Genomic DNA, 19,173 nt, shown 5'->3' on the forward strand with positions numbered 1-19,173 from the left:
CTGAGATGGTGTTTTCGGAATGGAGCGGCAATGGAAGCGGAGGTGGCTTTTGGTGGCGTGGTTTGGGTCGTGGAGGAGGCGGTTGGACGCGGGCTCGCCGTGGTAGTGGGGGTAGTGGATGTGCGCTCGTCGTTTCAGTGCATTGTGGCAACCGCCGATTGGCAGTACTCGCGGTTGTCTGGAAAAAATAACACTTTTGTGTGCACCGATTTTAAAGCAGTATTTGTTGAAAGTGAACTACAATGCTTGACTGACAGCAACATCTTGCTTCAACATACTGAACTGCATTCTTTGGGGCCGTGGACTGCATTCCTTTGGTAATTTTTGCAGCTTCCTATATTTTTTTATGTGTAAGCGAACTGCAGTTGCTTGCTAGTTGTGTTGCGGGGGGCTTGGTGGTTTGGGCCGTGAGAATGTGTTGGGTCCGCTCGGGTGTAAGTAACATCCGGCCCAAGTAGGCCTTGCCTTGCTATACGGGTGCTTTTGTTCTGGGTTGTGTGTATGCGGTAAAGTTTAGTCCCACCTCGCCCCCCGAGAGCGCCCAGGACAGATTTATAAGCCCTGGCGAGCCAACCATTTCGAACTCCTCTGGTTACTGATTGGGCACTTATACACGACGCTCGGTGCACTATTTCCCCTGACCTGTGGGCCCTTGTGTGCCCGTCCCCACACATCGTGGCTCAGAACGGACTCGCCTAGTTTGGGCTTAGACTTAGTATGAGACTGGCTGGGGCCTGGTTGCACCTGGGCGGTCATTTTATTTTCTTTTCGTATTGTAAGAATTTTTTCCTTTTGCACTGCATGTAGTTGCGTGTTTCGTACGCACCATTTGTACTGCTTGTACCAACGTTGTGGGCTGCACTGTGTGCACTAAGTCTATGCCTTGTGTGCTGCACTAAAGGGCATCTCTTGTGCTCCTTCTAGGCACTCACTACATGTACACACCTTGTGCACTGCCTGTATTTACTCTTGTGAATTGCATTAACCTTTCTTATTATGTGGGAGTAGCAGTCATAATTCTTAGTTTTTTTGTCTTCCCTATTTTCTTGGTAACATAGGTTTTATTAATTGTACTTCTATTCTTGTGACGTAACTTCCAATAGTTTTTCACTTTTTTGGTGTGCACTATGTACTTTACTTCCACACTGCATACATCGACAAAGAGAACTTCATGTACTTTGCTTGTGTACTGCATTTTTCTTCGTTATTCACTGTCTGCTCAAAGTTGTTTCAAAATAGTTGTTGGAACATTTTTGTTGAACGATGTTTTTGAATCTGTTTGTATGTGCGTAGTATGTTTTGGTTTCACACATCGGATTTTTCAAACTTGTCTAAATACTTATTCTAATACAAACTCAACAATCAAAACCTAGTACACCGACATTGTTTTAGAAAGAAACATTCAATATGAAGCAACGGACATAACCGAAACCTAGCCCTGTTCATTTCTAGTTGCTGTATTGGAATACAACCTTGTTCTTCTTCTTTGCTTGTTTTTCTCTTTTTGCCCTGTCTAGCCCCATTCTGACATCGTAGATGATTCTCCATGACTCGTAGGTTGCGAATGCATCTATTTCTGCATATTTGATAAGCTTGTTTGGCAGCGGGCAATGCCCCCACAGAGTATGGTCTTCGTGGCGGTTGATTTTGTTCTTCATGTCATAGTAGTGAATGTCGATCAGCCTGCCGGCAACTTCAACCAAAGAGTCAAATTTATTTTTCTTGTATGGGTCTCTCCATTCCACCTAAATATCAATGTAGTTGTCGGAGTTGATCTCCAAGCCAGATAGCTGCAGCTTGTTTTTTCTCCTTCAATGGCCAATCCGGCGAAGGTGTATTCATCATTCATGAGGAATTTGTCGAGTTCCATTGGCCTGCAAGATATTTGTATAGACTGAATATAGTGAGACAGTACCAGTTATTTTGAGTACCACCCAATGTTTTTTTGATTTTCTGAACTGAACGGCAATATGAATCCCTGAATCTGTTGCAGTGTGTAGCTGCTAATACTTTGTACAACATAACTAGTAAATCTCATAATAGATTCCAGAAACAAATGCATGTTTGTTGTGTTGAATTGAAATTCATACAGGATCGGATAGATTGGACTATGATCTTTTCACCTCCAAATCCATACAGGATTGAAAGTAGGTAGTAATAGTGCAGTTTTCTATTGTTCAGGCAGACAATTTGTATTTGATAGAACAAAATCAAACTGTGTGGATCCCTAGATCACCTAATTCAAGAACTGAACACATGAGTTACATGGAGCCAGCCGAAAATTGGTAATGAATTCCTATTCCATGCTTTTTAAAAATGAGAACCCAAGTTTATATAATGGCATTTGCGATGAAGAAAATTAAAAATCCATGTTGACAACCCAGAGTACAGATTGATAATTACTATCACCTATCTTTAGATGCAGAGATGTGGTAGACAAGGCACTCTTGTTCTACGCATAGCTGGAGCACTACTACCCGCTGTGGCTTCACATAGTGTGTGTACTCGACATCAGCGCCGACTAGTTTGATGGGAATTCCGCCGAGCTTCCTCCTGAGTGTGGATAGCATCTTGTCCACGTCTCGACTCTTGCTTGTGCAAACAACATGGAGCTTATGGTTGCCGTGGAGCTCGACGTCGTGGAGCTCCATGGTGTACTTGCGGCGCTGCTTGTATAGAGGTGCATCCACCATGGCTCTCCTCTGCTCTCTTGCATTTGTTCTGGAGAGAGAGGTTGGTGAAAGGAAGTGGGAAGAAAAAGTGGCAATGTGGTTTTGGGGGGACGAAGCAGTTGTGATTTCTCCTCTACTCGCTCTGCTCTTTGGCGGTTTGTGACAGGACGTGGGAGTGGTGGAGGGGGGTGGTAGCATGGTGGGTTTGTGGTTTCAGTTACGTGGTAACTGCAGAGAGGTTCTGCGATGTGGAGGTTGTGTTAGTGCATTGGAAATCCGAAACGGCGTCGCCTCTTTTTTTGTGACAACTTTAGATATGCACGCAACTGTCAGAAATGAGATGATTGTGTTTTTGGTGAATTTTCCTACTAAGTGCACTTCTTGGGTATCACGGTAGAACTGCCTATGTCCATACATTGTACTGCATGCAACCTATTTTATTCTTCGTATAATGTATTAGATCATATCAAGATTCATACAGATGTAAACGCACTGCTTTTTTTAATGGAGTGTATTTTTATTTTCTTATTCTTATAAATGATGGTGATGCACTTTTGTGGGGGTGGAGGGTTGTCTGGGTAGGTGTACTGGACTACTTTGCTTAACTAACCCGACTGTATTCTTCATTTAAACCGAACTGCAATAGAGTAGAAAGGGAACTGCATTCCAGAAGTAACAATACTTCATGCTTCCATAGGACGAACTGCATTCTTGTACGCCGCGGACTGCATTTGTACATTGACTTGGGGCTTCCTGTATTTATTTATGAGAGCGAACTGCAGTTTCTGGAAGTGCCCACACACATTTTTTTGTTGTGGTTATTCATTTTTTTAATTTTCTTGTTGTTTTATTTTAGTTATTTTTATTTATGTAGTCACTGTTTTATTTTAGTGCCCCGTGGTATTTTATCCACTCTAGCGTGTTGGGCCTGTGTTTGGCAGCGAAGACGCAATCAACCCAAGTAGGCCTGCGGCACGGCGGGTTCGCGGTGTGTTCTGTGTATGCGCTATGGTTTAGTCCCACCTCGCCCACCAAGAGCGCCCACGACCAGTTTATAAGCCCTGGCGAGGCAACGGTTTCGGACTCCTCTGGTTACTGAATGGGCACTTATACACGACGCTCGCTTCACTATTTCCCCTGACCTGTGGGCCCTTCTGCCCGATCCCACGCATCGTGGCTCAGAACAGACTTGCCTTTGTTCTTAAGCGGGTGCGTAACCTAGTACAAGACTGGCTGGGGCCTGGTTGTACCTGGGCGGTCAATTTTTTTTCATTTCGTATTGCAAGTATTTGTTTTCTTTTGAACTATATGTATTTGCGTATTTCGTATGCACCATTTGTACTGCTTGAACCAACGTTGCGCACTACACAGCGTGTACTAACTTTGTGCCATGTGCACTGCACGAAAGTGCATGCACTTTCTCTTTGTGGTTCATTTTAAGCATGTACTACACTGCATGTAGACACCTTTGTGCACTGCCTGATATTACTTACATGAACTGCATTCATCTGTGTTTAGAATGGTTTGTGAATTATTATTTTTTAGAAATATACATATTAATGAGTTGCGGTTAGTGGGTGGGAGGAGCTGCAGTAAAAGTACGCCTTTTTTGGTCTTTCCTTTTCTTGGTAACATAAGTTTTATTGATTGTTCTTCAATCTTGGTAACATAAGTTTCATTAACTCTCATTTAATTTTCACTTTTATTTTCTACGTGGCTAGACCTTTTGCATTCCTCTTCTATATATTTAGGCCAACTTATAACCTTCCTTTGAAATTCATTTCCCCTCTAGCCGCAACTCCTCTTCTTCCTCCAGCCTCATTTTCTTTCTTTTCATTTTCTAGGGTAAGTTGCGATGGCTCCAGGGCCCTACGTGAATCTCTCTTGCTGTGGCCATGGTTGTGGTGTGCCGACGGACTGCGATTGCTCAGCTTGCTCGCAGGCCCATCGTGCTCGCCGGGGGGCAAGGTCTTGTGCCGAGCTGGGGAGCGGAGCAGCTTTCATACGACACAGTTTTCACGGAGGGATTCGATCTGGACCATATCAACGTCGTTGGGTTCTATTCCGCCCTGCTTCACCATGGCCTTGGCCGCACAGACATGGAGACTCACTACAAGATTGTAATTTTCGTTTGATCTGATTTTTTCTTTGTGACTTTTATTTTTTTATAATTCCATACTAGTCTGAACTTCTAGTACTATAGGAACGCACTTATTTTGTTTTATTGAAGTGTACTGCACGGTGTTCTTATATCTTGTTTTTTCTTGCGTGTATGGAGCTCGTGTTTGTTTGCACGTACTATGATGCTCCATGAATATAGAGTTCATACTACATGGTTACAATATGTGAACTGCTTAGGTATGAGATGAGTACTAGTTTTCACAATTTTCCCCGTGTACGGTGTGTAGTCCATGGAACTATTTTATGAGCTGCATGACAGTTAGAAGCATACTGCATATTAGCATGTTTCGTACTACATGTACCTCCCTTGTATAAGAGGTTCGAGAACTGTGTGTGCGCTTTAGCTATACTGCTTGTTGGACTGTTAAGCACTTCATATAGCTCGCGTCTGTACTGTGTCACAATATGAGAATTGTACTGCTCGTATCGTCCTCTAGCAGTTTTATTATTTTTTGCAGAAAATCCCCCAACGAGCTGTTAGGTATCTCTAGTTCAAGAAGAAGGGAATTCTCCAAGTTGTTCTCGGCAATGGACACCTGAAACCATCTAAGTACCGTGTAGGCATTGATGCGCGGCTGTATCTGCAGAAAGGCTGGAAGGAATTCATCATTGAGAGTGGCCTGAAGTCTCAGCAAGTTGTTGTCCTCAACTTTTTTGAACTCGAGGGTCGTATGGTTAGAATCACATTTGACATGATTGGTTAAGGTTATGAGGTTGATTGTAATAAGTACTTTTGCGTATCGAATGCTTCATCTTTTTACGTATTGTAATATGTACTTTTGTGATCTGAACCACCTAGCTTATAGGTTAGAACTTCGTGATGTTGTAGGATCGAAAGTATGTCTAGATGGGGGGTGATTAGACTACTTGACCAAATAAAAATCAAGCCTTTTCCCAATTTTAAGTCCCTGCAGATTTTAGCAACTTAGCACAAGTCAAGCAATCAACCTACACATGCAAGTCTAAGAGTATAGCAGCGGAATGTAAAACATTGCACATGAAGGTAAAGGGAGGAGTTTGGAGGGAGCAAACACAATGTAGACGCAGAGATTTTTTCCGTGGTTCCGATAGGTGGTGCTATCGTACATCCACGTTGATGGAGACTTCAACCCACGAAGGGTAACGACTTCACGAGTCCACAGAGGGCTCCACCCATGAAGGGTCCATGAAGAAGCAACCTTGTCTATCCCACCATGGCCATCGCCCACGAAGGACTTGCCTCACTAGGGTAGATCTTCACGAAGGAGGCGATCTCCTTGCCCGTATAAACTTCTTGGTGCAACTCCACAATCTTGTCGGAGGCTCCCAAGATTCCTTGTAAGGGAAATATTCCTCACGCCTGCCCTCTTAAGCCGGCCCACCATATCATGAGCCGGCCTTCTGGGCCTTGGGCCTAGTCCTCTATCTGACCCGCCGTCGGGGCCATCAGTGAGTCGCCAGGCTCGTGAGTCGGCAGACCAGTGAGCCGCTAGACTCGTGAGTCACCAATCCTCCGGCGGGTTACCAATGAAACGCCAAGTCCTAGCCGGGTCATATATCTGGCCGGGTCATAACGCGGGGTATATCCTCGACAGGAGGTGGTGTTGAGAGGACTCCAAGGACGAAAGCATCTGTAGAAGTTGTTGGAGCTGGTGGAGTGGCAACTGGAGGTGGCACTGAAGCTGTAGCTGTTGGTGCTGATGTAGTGGCTCTAGTGTCACCCATGGGCACTGCAGCAGATCTCTGACCTCTGGGCACTCTCTGAAAGGCATCTGTGGTAGCCTGCCCTTTCCTCTCCTCTGCTTCCTCCTAGAGCTGCTCAACAGCTGTCTGCATCTCAGTCACTTTCAGATCAAGATCATAGAATTTGGTCTCAATGATCCTCTCCAAGCTCTCCTGATTTTGAGTCAGGGTGGCCAAGCCCTTCTCAATCCTCAAAGTTGCTTGAATCAGATAAGAAAGCTGATCTTGTTTTGACTTTAGGAACACTTGAGATGCCTCCTCAACACTTGACATCTTTGCAGCATTCTCAGCCTTTGCCTTCTCTCTCTTTTCTTGTGCTTGCACAGATGTGGGATCTTCATCATTCATCACAATAGTGTTATCCTCAAATTCTGGTCTCAAAGGTAGATGCTCCTTGTCCAAAAGATAGGTGCATGTGCCCATCTTGGAGTTGATGAGCACCTGAATATGTGGAGCATACCCACAAGATCTCTTCTGATCTGCAGCTATCCTCTTGATTGTTTCAACAATCAGGCTCATAACTTTGAATTTCTGAGGCACATCAAATATCTGCAGGAAGTTGATTGAATGGCCTCTGATCATCTTGTGATCTCCAGATTTGGGCAACAATGTATGCCTCAATATAGTGTTTATTGTAGCTAGACCAGACAACAGGTAATGAATAGAGCCAAACCTATGTGTGTCCAATGCTTTGTCTGGGATCTCTTTGTACATGTTGGGCATAGAGTTGTGATCTTTCTTCTTCTTGGCATAGACATCCATGTCATCTTCATGCTCTTCAGGGGCATTGATAAATTTATCCCACTCATCAACAGTTGATTGGTACCTTGTACCTTTAGACATCCAAAGTATTCTTCCATCAGGATAGAAGTGTGCAGTGGAGTAGAATCGCATGATGAGTTCATCATTCCATTTTGTCAGCTTCTGACCCACAAACTTGTCAACACCACATGCTCTGAAGCTCTCATGTACACCTAGAAAGTGATCTTCATTCTCATCAATGTATTCCCAATCAGCCCACTTCATATCACAGACTATGGGCTTCTTGTCAAGTACAATGGTTTCATAGAAATCTTGTTGTTGTTTGGTGTGGAACCTGTAGTCCACTGTAGTCTTCCTCCTCACAGCATAAGGGTCACTTTGTCTCCAATGTCTCAGACCTGCGTCCTTCCTGATGCTCATATCTTCTGCCACTGGATGGCTATCATCATAATCTGGAATCTTTGGTTTAAGCTTTCTAAGCACTTGGGCTTCAGCATCTTCTTCTTCAACTTCAGGCACTTGGGCCTTGTTCTTCTCTGCAGCTGGAATGTTCCTTGTGCTCCTCTTGGGCTTTGGAGCTGGAGTAGAAGCTTTGGGGGCAGTCTTGGGCTTTGAAGGGGTAGCCCCAGACTTAATTGCATCCCCCATCAGCTTTTGGGACTTGGGTACTGGTGCAGCATCCTCTTCCTCTACCTCTTCTCCAGAATCTCTCACCATGGTTGATTTTCCAAGTACTTTTGCAGTTGTGGTTCTCGCCCTTTTCTTCTTCTTGCCACCAGCTACATCATCATCTGACTGTTCTATAGTGAACTGCATGGTTTCTCCTGTTGGAACTTTCCTTGGCTTGGATGTTGGCACACTTTTGGCAGGAAATTTCTTGTGCATACTAGGTTTTGTTGCAGCAGCAGCCCCATATTCCTTCTTCGGCACTTTCTTTTTGGAGCTTACTTCTTCCTCGGTAGCCACATAGTCCTCATCCTTTGAGTCCGAAGTTCTATTATTCCTTGATCTAGTGGCTGCCTTGGGCAAATTGCTTGGAGTGCTCCTGCTGCCCTCATCATAGCTGCTAGAGGGACTAGTGCCCTCACTCAAGTGCACTTGCTCTTCTGATTTGTTCTCCGCTATCACTTTGGTCAGACATATTGGCAAAGCAAACTGACAGCAGACCCTGGAATAGATATAGATGAGGTAGAGTGGATGAGCATCAAGAAGTGCAGAGTTTTTGCAAAACAGATGAGTCAAAAACTTAGTTTTAGTTTTCCACAGAAAGCATTTCGGAGCTACCAATTTGTTAAACTCGGTGACACCGAAGCAACTGTTGGAGTCTAAACTAGTGAAATCGGTCAGACCGAGACACAGTTTGGTGACTCCGAGATTGCTAGGGTTTCACAGAGATTTGAACTCGGTCACACCGATTTGCAACTTTCGGTCAGATCGAAAAGTGCAAGTGCAATGGCCTAAGCCAAATCGGTGAGACCGATTTCCACAACTCGGTCGGTCCGAGATGAGTTCGGCGGAAACCTAACCCTAAATTTTTGAATCAAACCTAATCTAATGGATGTTTTCTCTGGATAGATTGATCTCATATGTGGTAGAGAACATGGCATTGCATTGTGCTAAGAATCAGAGTAAGGAATTAGCACAAAAAGTCAAACTCATACCCTAGGTCAGCGGTGAGTTTGCTACGGCGGCAATGACAGCATTGAAATCCATTGACGGCGATGGAAACCAGCGGCGGGAGGTCGCTGGCGACGAGAGGACGATCCGGAGACCCGAGGCGGCAGAGCAGGACATGCGCGGGATGAAGGGTTTTGAAGAAATTTCCAAAATCTCACCCGTCAGTATATATATCCTGACACTATCGGTGTGACCGAGTGGAACAACTCGGTGGCACCGAGATGCAGAATCGCAAGCGATTACTGCAACTCGGTGTGACCGAAAAGTTCTAATCGGTTGCACTGAGATTGAAAACCTAGATCAACTCAGTGAACTCGGTGTGACCGAAGTGGATAGATCGGTCAGACCGAAATGCATAGAGAGGTTTTGGAAGTTTAAGTCTATGACGAATCGGGGACTCCGAGTGCTCCTCACACATAATGGTTCGAATCTGACTTGATCAAACTTTGTGATGTAGCATGAATAGAGTTTGAGACGAGAAAAGCATAGATAGCTAGAGGGAGTTCTTAGGCATTCTTGTCCATCCATTTGTCAAAAGAAAAAGCCAAACAATCAAAGCAACAAATGGATTTCCTCGAATGAGTAAAATATGCAATCAACATGCTCACATGATAAAATGGCAAATGAAATATGTGACAAAGCATGCACAAACACTCTAGCATCTATCAAGCAATTGGCGATGACTAGGTCATCTATATATGAGTATATTGACTTAGGAGTCAAATGAGAACATTTGATCATAGGTCATACTCATCGTTTAAGCACAAGTGGGGTTACCACTTTTACATAAAGCATTGTTGTGTTCACACCATTAGAGTTGCTTTAGCTCAATTGTTAGAGTAAAGCTCCCCCTAGATGTGATATCCCCCCTAAGAGGGATGCACTAACCTTCGGTTTTGTCAATGATGACTTCATGTAGATGTTGAAGATGTGGATGCTCAATGTTGATGTAGATCATTTGGAGCAATCCATTGGAGTGACTTGCACTTTCAATACCTACACGGGTTAGTCCCATAAGGAACAAACAAGGATATCCACAGACATAGAGTGATGTTCACACAAGATGTTGTCCATGAAAGCATTAGGTTACCTTGTCCCTTGTCTTACTAACAAGAGGGTTTGTGACTCCTTGAACTAGTGCAAGATGTGGAAGTTGTTTGCACTTGTCCTTGCCAAGATGATATGAGTGAAGTATGTTAGCGGAGTCACCCTCAAGAACTCTCTAGTTCTTCTTCTTCGGGATCCACATCATCTTGATGGGAATCGTTGGAGTTGTAGTCGTACTTGATGAAGTAGAACTTGATGTAGTCTTGGGAACCCAATTGACCAAGACATTAGGAGCTTCTACAAATGCATCAATCTCCTCTTGAAGCTTGTCCTTGCCTTTTTGCTTGTGGTCTTGTGGTGGAAGATCATCTTGATCTTGTGTCCCTTGGAAGGAAGTAGGATCATACTTCTCTTGTTGAGGTACAAACTTCGTCTTGGGGTATTGATCTTCTTCCCACTCAACTCCATTGACATTGAACTTAAATACAAAACCAATACCTTGATTCTTCAAGTGCCTTCCTTGCTTGCATACAATTTCCTAAAATTGCTTACTTCCGGCAAGGCTCTTGTAAACACCTTTCTCTATAATTCCCTTCAATAAGCTATTTTCTTGCTCAACTGTAACTTGGCTATGAGAATCATTAGTGGAATCACGAGAACTACTAGAAGCAACAACATTGGATTTAACATGATTATTGTTACTACTAGAAGAAGAATCTTTCTTGCTCTTGTTGCTAGATTTAACTTGTGGCATGTAAGTAGACAAGAGTAAACGCTTGTGTGTGACGCCCCGATTTGACCGTACACTAATCATGCACGCAAACGTAGGATAGCAGGTAAGGGTAAGGGTAACAACTGTAGCAACAATGATAGGCTATGCATCAGAATAGGATTAACCGAAAGCAGTAACATGCTACACTACTCTAATGCAAGCAGTATAGAGAAGAATAGGCGATATCTGGTGATCAGGGGGGGGGGGCTTGCCTGGTTGCTCTGGCAAGAAGGGTTCGTCGTCGATGTAGTCGATCACAGGGGTACCGGCATCGGTCTCAGGGTATACCGGAAAGAAGTAACGAAGGGGGAACACAATAAATAACAGAGCAATCAAAGCATCACAAAGCATAACATGGCAATATGATGTGCCGGGTGTGACCTAACGTATGGCTACACGATAAAGGTGAAGGGGGAATTCAACCGGGAATGTATTCCTGGTTCCGGACCTGTATCAAACAGATGACTGGAGGGGGAATGTTCCATGTTCAGCATGCTAGGGGCACGTGACAGATGAACGGAACGCGTATTCGGATTCGTTGGATTTTTCTGAGCAACTTTCATGTAGAAAGTATTTTCATCCGAGATACGGATTATTTTATATGATTTTCTAAAGATTTAATCATTTTAGGATTTATTTAATCATTTTAAATCAACATTATCTAGAATAGTAAAAGATGACGTCAGCATGACATCATGCTGACGTCAGCAGTCAACTGTGCAGTTGACTAGGTCAACTACGTATGGGTCCCGCATGTCATACACTGCTTAGTTTAATTAGGGTTTAGCTAATTAATTGCTGTTTAATTAAATTAACTAATTAATTAGATTAATTTAAATAGGATTAATTAACTTAATTAATTTAGTTAATTAATTAAATTTATTTTTATTATTTGTTTTATTTATATTATTATTTATTATTTTTTTAATTCTTTTTTTACACGTTCTGGGCAGTGGGCCCCGTTTGGCAGTGACCCAGAGGCTTATGCGGGTTTTGGTCCAGCGGGTGCGGGCGCACCCGAGCGAGTGCTCGCCCGCAGGGCGGGACGAGGCCAGCGAGGGCGGGCGGTCAACGGAGGGGGACGCCGGCGGGAGAGCAGCAGGGCGGCGCGACGCGGGTGGAGTACGGCGAGGGAGGCCGGGCGAGCGGTGGCCGGAGTAGCCAGGTCACGCGCGGGGGGGGGGGGTGTAGTTGGACGAGGCCACCGGCGGGCGGTCGAGGCTCGACAGCGCCGGCGCGGGGCGGTGAGCGGAACGGGTCACGGGGAAGCAGGGGGTTGCGGCGGCTGCGCCGGGGTGGCGTGGGTGAGGCACAGGCGAGCGTGGCCGGAGCGCGAGCTCCGTCGCTCGGCCACGGCGATCGGCAGAGGGAAGGGGAGGAGGAGGTCGAGGCTCACGAGGAGGTTGCAGGGCACGGGCAGTGGGGGTCGAGGAGGAGACGGAGACGGCGCGTCTGCGGCGGGGAGGCAGTCCGGCAGGGAAGGTTTGGCGAGGTGGCCGCGGCGGCAGCCGGCGGGGTCGAGCCCCCAAGCCCCGATCCGATCCAGACGAGGGAGGAGCGAGGCGTGCGACGGGGCGGCGCCGGCGACGTCGTCAGGTGAACGAGGACGAGGGCGGGGCCGGCGAGGCGACTCCAGGCGACGGGCATGGGGCCAGCCCCGATCTGATCTGGATCGGGGGAAGAGGGAGAGACGTGGGGTGAGTGGGGGTGGTTAGGGTTTTCCCCCAGTGGGGTGGATAAGGGGGAGGGTGTGGGGGTGCGGCTGGGCCGGCCTGGCGGCCCGATGGCCCGCTGGGCCGTGGCCCAGTGGGGGGGAGGGGTTTTCCTTTTCTTCTTCTTTTTGTTTGTTCTACCTTTTTTTATTCTATTTCTTTTCTGTTTTCTTTTATTTTTGTTTTATAAAATTTAAAAGCGACAACTAATTTGGTGTTATTAAATAGGTCACAGCCCAAATACTTTGGCACTTTAAATAAAGTATTTTGCATTTTCTTATTACTTTAAAAGCACTTTAGATAATTGTTTTATCGTTGTTTTAGTTTATTTAGTGCATTTAAGTATTTTATTAAAAGATGATTTCTTCACCAACATTTATTATGGATTATTTGACACATTAGGAACAATTTAGTTTTGACTTTTGAAAACTTTAATTGCTTTGACTTTGATTCAAACTTGAATTTGGATCGGTTCTAAACTAACGCGAGATTATCAACAGTAATCGAGGTGACATGGCATCATTATCAGAGGGTTACTGTAGCTTGATTACCCGGGCGTCACAATTCTCCTCCACTACAAGAAATCTCGTCCCGAGATTTAAGAGGTGGAGTAAGGGGAAGGAATTGATTACGAAATTCTAACGAGTCATCTCGGTCTTGGTTGCTCTTCTCGAAGAGGTCAATCCGTTACATGGGTGTCTTCATTTCTTTGCTTCGGTCATCATGACGATGTTGGCATCCTTTCTTCGGGAGCTCCATCGTACTTACGAATAGGAAAGGGGCAGCCTGACAACAATAGAACGCTACCAGGGGTAATCACCGGGGGTTATCCCACGAATGAACATATGATTATCTCTCAAGTTGAACGAATAAAACATGCCAAGAGCAAAGTAATATGGTACAATAAGAAGTTTCAGACGGGTAGATAGTTGCTCGAAGTCTGAACCAGAGAGGAAAAGGGGTTTAGAGCAGCGAGAGTAAGTATTGCATTTGATACCAAAATAGAGCACTAGGAAGGTGGCCCGTGAATTAAATACGAAGCCAAGCTCGAGGAATAACTTCGACAATAGGGTGTATAGGAGAGTCAGGTTTCGATCCTGTGGAACTGTGGGTTATGGGCCCACCATGTGGGTTAAAAGTAGGAAGGGTGGTGACATCTTGCACGATCATGATAGCAAGGCATGTCAGAGGGTAGCCTGTCAGTTATATGTCAGCAACATTGTCGGTACCAAGGGCGAGGGACGAAGAGAACCATTTTCCTGCTCGTTGAACGAGGTGGACCAATAGGCAAAGTTCTCATCCATCGGTGGTTACCGGAATGTCACCAACAATAGTAACAGGGTCTTACTGACAGAGTTGTACACCGAGGTATTTGCACAAGCAGGGAATTAATACTGCTTAGATCATAATGATCACCAGAAACGTTAAACCAACCAATGGAAAGGATAATATGATTATGAGATTAAACAGAACAATGGAAAGGAAAATGTGTTTAAACACATATTTCAGGGGTATATCCTTCCCAAGGACAAGCAGAGCATGATATCCATGACATGATAGAAAGTAGAAAACCATTTAGGTAAGGGGAGAGGAATTTCATGACATAACCCAAACAACGGTGTTTGGATAATGGACAAAGAAAATTTAGCATTGTTCTTCAAATGCTCTTATTGAAAATCGGAGCACCACAGACATGCTTCGAGATAACATTGGCATGGGCTTCAAGCAAGGGTCAGACTTTGGATACAGGAAGGATCCATCAGGAACAACTTATAAAATAAGTCTTACGATTTCCTCATGGAAGAAAGGTTAACCTTGCTAAAAAGGAAACTATAATAACAGGTCCTCCGGCCAGGTGTGCTAGGCATGACATCACCTTACCGAGTCAAATAAGAACCAACATTATGACTCTTGGAAAATGTTCCAACCATCATATCCGACCAAGATTCAGATCTGATTGGGGTCAGGATACCTCAGACTCAGGATGCCTGAGAAGAAAAAGGTGCGACACAAATTGACGAGAAGACATCGTAAGATTCTCGGGAAATGAACTATGGGAGCGGTTTCCTGAAACAATAGTTCATAATTAAACCAAGGAGAGGATGAGGAGGTGGCTGATGGGCTCAGCGACAATCCATTGAGATTTCCAAAAGATGGATTTCCACAACTATGTGAACAAGGAGATAACATTAGCTAGATCGAATGACTTAATGATGTATGCTCGACGAAAACATACACAATTAAACATTAGTTGAAAGGTGCACCCGAATATGGGCTTAGGTAGCATGATCAATGTTAGAATGGTGATTCGATAACCAATACACAAGGAATGAAACTATCGTTCATTAACTTACAAGCAATAGGGTTGCTGGAAGTTTTTGAATTTTACACATCCCAGTTCATTTGTGGGTACTTCGGTTAAAATCAACATGGGGACCAAGAACTGAATGTAGACAGCAAGATGTATTACTATATCAAGAATTCTTAAGAGGTGGTGAAATTCTCACGACATTCTTGATATAAAAGATGGTAATACTCCAAAGTAAAGAAGCACAAATGCTGGATAGCAAGGATCTCAAGGTATAACACAAAACATGAACAAGTTTGTGTTGGGGGGAGGCAAGAATGTTGTCGATGATAACACAATTCATCGAGGGGCAAGGATGGTATTTCTCATCCTGAATTTCGACAGACAACTTGGAAGAAGTCAAATTGTTAACAATGATCTCGACAAATTTGTCGAGAGGTTTTCAAGAAGATGTAATTGATCGACGATGACATCAAGTCAAAGGAATGATGAAAGCGAAAGGTTATTGGAACCACGGTTAGGACACAAACTCGAAATCAAGTTTGTTGTTCGAGGAGAAGTGATATGACGAGGAAGATCGATTGTAAGATTAGCTCACCGTCGCAATTTGTGCTCCGGGAAGAAGGACCCGGTAGTACAGTTAAAATTTAGTACGATAATGATATAGCCAATCAGGCTAGGAATGACGTGATCGAGTACAAACTCGCAAGTAAAGAAGATTACTAAGAGTTGTTTAATCGCGACGCGGACTCGATTCAGTTATCGATGTCCTTGAGTGTTTAATAACTCGAAGCCCGTGAAAAACTATAATCAGTGAGAATGTAGCACTTGATGAAGAACTCATAAGAAGTTATGCAGTTCCATGATAATCTCGAGATACCAGGGGGTAATACTCGACGACAGATCAAGGTAGAGGTTGGACTAGGGTATTGCTCTGCAGAAGACAAGTGCTCAAACTTGCACGAGAAACGGAATCAAGGAGAAACATGGTCGGAACCACGTCCATGGATACCAGATGAACTTATAACAAGGGGATAATTATTTTAAGAGAAGCTTCCATGATAAGGTATACATCGTGTCCATGGGCATGAACACAGGGTTCAAGGTCGACTCCCACTTGTTCAACGCATAACCTTTCATTCACCTCTCGTATTTTGAAAATGACATTAGTTGTTGAAAGTTTTTACCTGGTGCAATACCAGATAAGTATGACCCGTGTAATCTTTCGGGTTCACACGGATTAGGGAAGGCGTAGGTTCAACCCATCAGGGCATCTTAGGAACATATACCACAAACTTCGGAGTAAATATTACAAGCTCGAAAGTAGAGCATTGTTCAAAAGTAGATGATACAATTTACCAAAGGCATTATATACCCATGGAAAGGCTCACAAGGTTATTCAATATGAAGGACACTGTCGGATAAAATCCAACAAAGGAACCGATGGTCCACAAGGGATCTGATGTGAGCATCGGTACTCAACCAGCAGAAGAAAGAAAGCAAGGAGATCGGATTATCAAAACAACCAACTAATTCAAAGCTCCAATGCAAAGGAATTATGAGCTCCAAATCAAGGGATCAGAAGCAAATACTCTGATCAAGGATGGATAGGTTGATTAGGCTTAAGGGTACAATCGATGGCAATTTCATTGGTCGAGATCCAACTCATGTTTAATATGACGTCTGAGCCGGAAGGATGAATTCTAGGATCTGATGGAGGACTGTGAGAATTCACAACATATTGAATCAACGGACTCAAAATGATAATGACAAGAGATGCCAATAAGATTACGAGACTTAAGATTAATCATAATGCAAGTAAGCAAGAATTTCAAGAGCAAAAAGGCTCCTGAAGATTTTCGAAAGATCAAATGATATTTTGAACACTTTTGTGAAATACTTGAATCAACTGGGGATGAGCGGATACTCGGTAAGTGCGAGAATTATCCGTAGGGGTATTCAGGTGACAAAGAACAGCAAGGCAGTAAGCTCAAAGGATTCTCGTAACAACAGAGAGAATTACGGGGTATCTTGTAGTAACAAGATCAACCGGGAAACATTGTATGAATAGCGAGTATACGTGGTTATCCATAGGAGTTTACCGATGAAAGGGAATTGCAAAAGCGATGAACACAAGTACTTGGGTTATCAGCGGAGAGTATCTTCAGGGTCTTCACGTGCAGCAGATGATCATCAGCAATAAGGGGCTCTCCGGGTGAAAGTGATAACGAGATCCTAATGTTAGATTTAGCAAAAATTCACTTACCCGAATAGAAGAGAGGTTAGAGTCCCAGAGTATAGGTTGAGGAATAAAAGATCCTACTACCACCCAATGGCAACGTGGGCCCGTAAGCCACACAGCCATGTTAGTAAAACAGTTTTCACTGACTAGACTCAACTTCGGCCAAGGAGTTGGAAAGGGGGATTCCTACAGGCAGTTGGCTCTGATACCAACTTGTGACGCCCCCGATTTGACCGTACACTAATCATGCACGCAAACGTGTACGATCAAGATCAGGGACTCACGGGAAGATATCACAACACAACTCTAAAACATAAATAAGTCATACAAGCATCATAATACAAGCCAGGGGCCTCGAGGGCTCGAATACAAGTGCTCGATCATAGACGAGTCAGCGGAAGCAACAATATCTGAGTACAAACATAAGTTAAACAAGTTTGCCCTAAGAAGGCTAGCACAAACTGGGATACAGATCGAAAGAGGCGCAGGCCTCCTGCCTGGGATCCTCCTAACTACTCCTGGTCGTCGTCAGCGGGCTGCACGTAATAGTAGGCACCTCCAGTGTCGTAGGAGTCATCATCGACGGTGGCGTCTGGCTCCTGGACTCCAGCATCTGGTTGCGACAACCAGGTAGAAATGAAAGGGGGAAAAGAGGGAGAGAAGCAACCGTGAGTACTCATCCAAAGTACTCGCAAGCAAGGAGCTACACTACATATGCATGGGTATATGTGTAAAGGGCCATAATAGTGGACTGAACTGCAGAATGCCAGAATAAGAGGGGGATAGCTAGTCCTGTCGAAGACTACGCTTCTGGCCATCTCCATCTTGCAGCATGTAGAAGAGAGTAGATTGAAGTCCTCCAAGTAGCATCGCATAGCATAATCCTACCCGGCGATCCCCTCCTCGTTGCCCTGTTAGAGAGCGATTACTGGGTTGTATCTGGCACTTGGAAGGGTGTATTTTATTAAATATCCGGTTCTAGTTGTCATAAGGTCAAGGTACAACTCCGGGTCGTCCTTTTACCGAGGGACACGGCTATTCGAATAGATAAACTTCCCTGCAGGGGTGCACCACATAACCCAACACGCTTGATCCCATTTGGCCGGACACACTTTCCTGGGTCATGCCCGGCCTCGGAAGATCAACACGTCGCAGCCCCACCTAGGCTCAACAGAGAGGTCAGCACGCCGGTCTAAATCCTATGCGCGCAGGGGTCTGGGCCCATCGCCCATTGCACACCTGCACGTTGCGTACGCGGCCGGAAGCAGACCTAGCCCCCTTAATATAAGCGCGAGCTTACGGTGCAATGCGGCGCGCGCCACTCAGTCGCTGACGTCAAAAAGAGCTTCGGCTGATACCACGACGTCGAGTGCCCATAACTGTTCCCACGTAGCTGGTTAGTGCGTATAGACCAAATGGCCAGACTCAGATCAAATACCAAGATCTCGTTAAGCGTGTTAAGTATCCGCGAACGCCGACCAGGGCCAGGCCCACCTCTCCCCTAGGTGGTCTCAACCTGCCATGTCGCTCCGCCATAAAGTAACAGTTGGGGGCCGTCAGGAACCCAGGCCCACCTCTACCGGGATGGAGCCACCTGTCCTTTCAGCCCCCTCACTAGAATCACTTGCGGGTACTCAACGAGCCGACCCGACTTTAGTCACCACATGTGTCATGTATATAAAGTATATAGTATATACCCGTGATCACCTCCCGAAGTGATCACGGCCCAGTAGTATAGCATGGCAGACGGACAAGAGTGTAGGGCCACTGATGGAACACTAGCATCCTATACTAAGCAGTAGGATAGCAGGTAAGGGTAACAACTGTAGCAACAATGATAGGCTATGCATCAGAATAGGATTAACCGAAAGCTGTAACATGCTACACTACTCTAATGCAAGCAGTATAGAGAAGAATAGGCGATATCTGGTGATCAAGGGGGGGCTTGCCTGGTTGCTCTGGCAAGAAGGGTTCGTCGTTGATGTAGTCGATCACAGGGGTACCGGCATCGGTCTCAGGGTCTACCGGAAAGAAGTAACGAAGGGGGAACACAATAAATAACAGAGCAATCAAAGCAT

Source organism: Triticum aestivum, chromosome 1D (genome assembly GCF_018294505.1).
Source record: "Triticum aestivum cultivar Chinese Spring chromosome 1D, IWGSC CS RefSeq v2.1, whole genome shotgun sequence".
NCBI classification, from domain to species: domain Eukaryota; kingdom Viridiplantae; phylum Streptophyta; class Magnoliopsida; order Poales; family Poaceae; genus Triticum; species Triticum aestivum.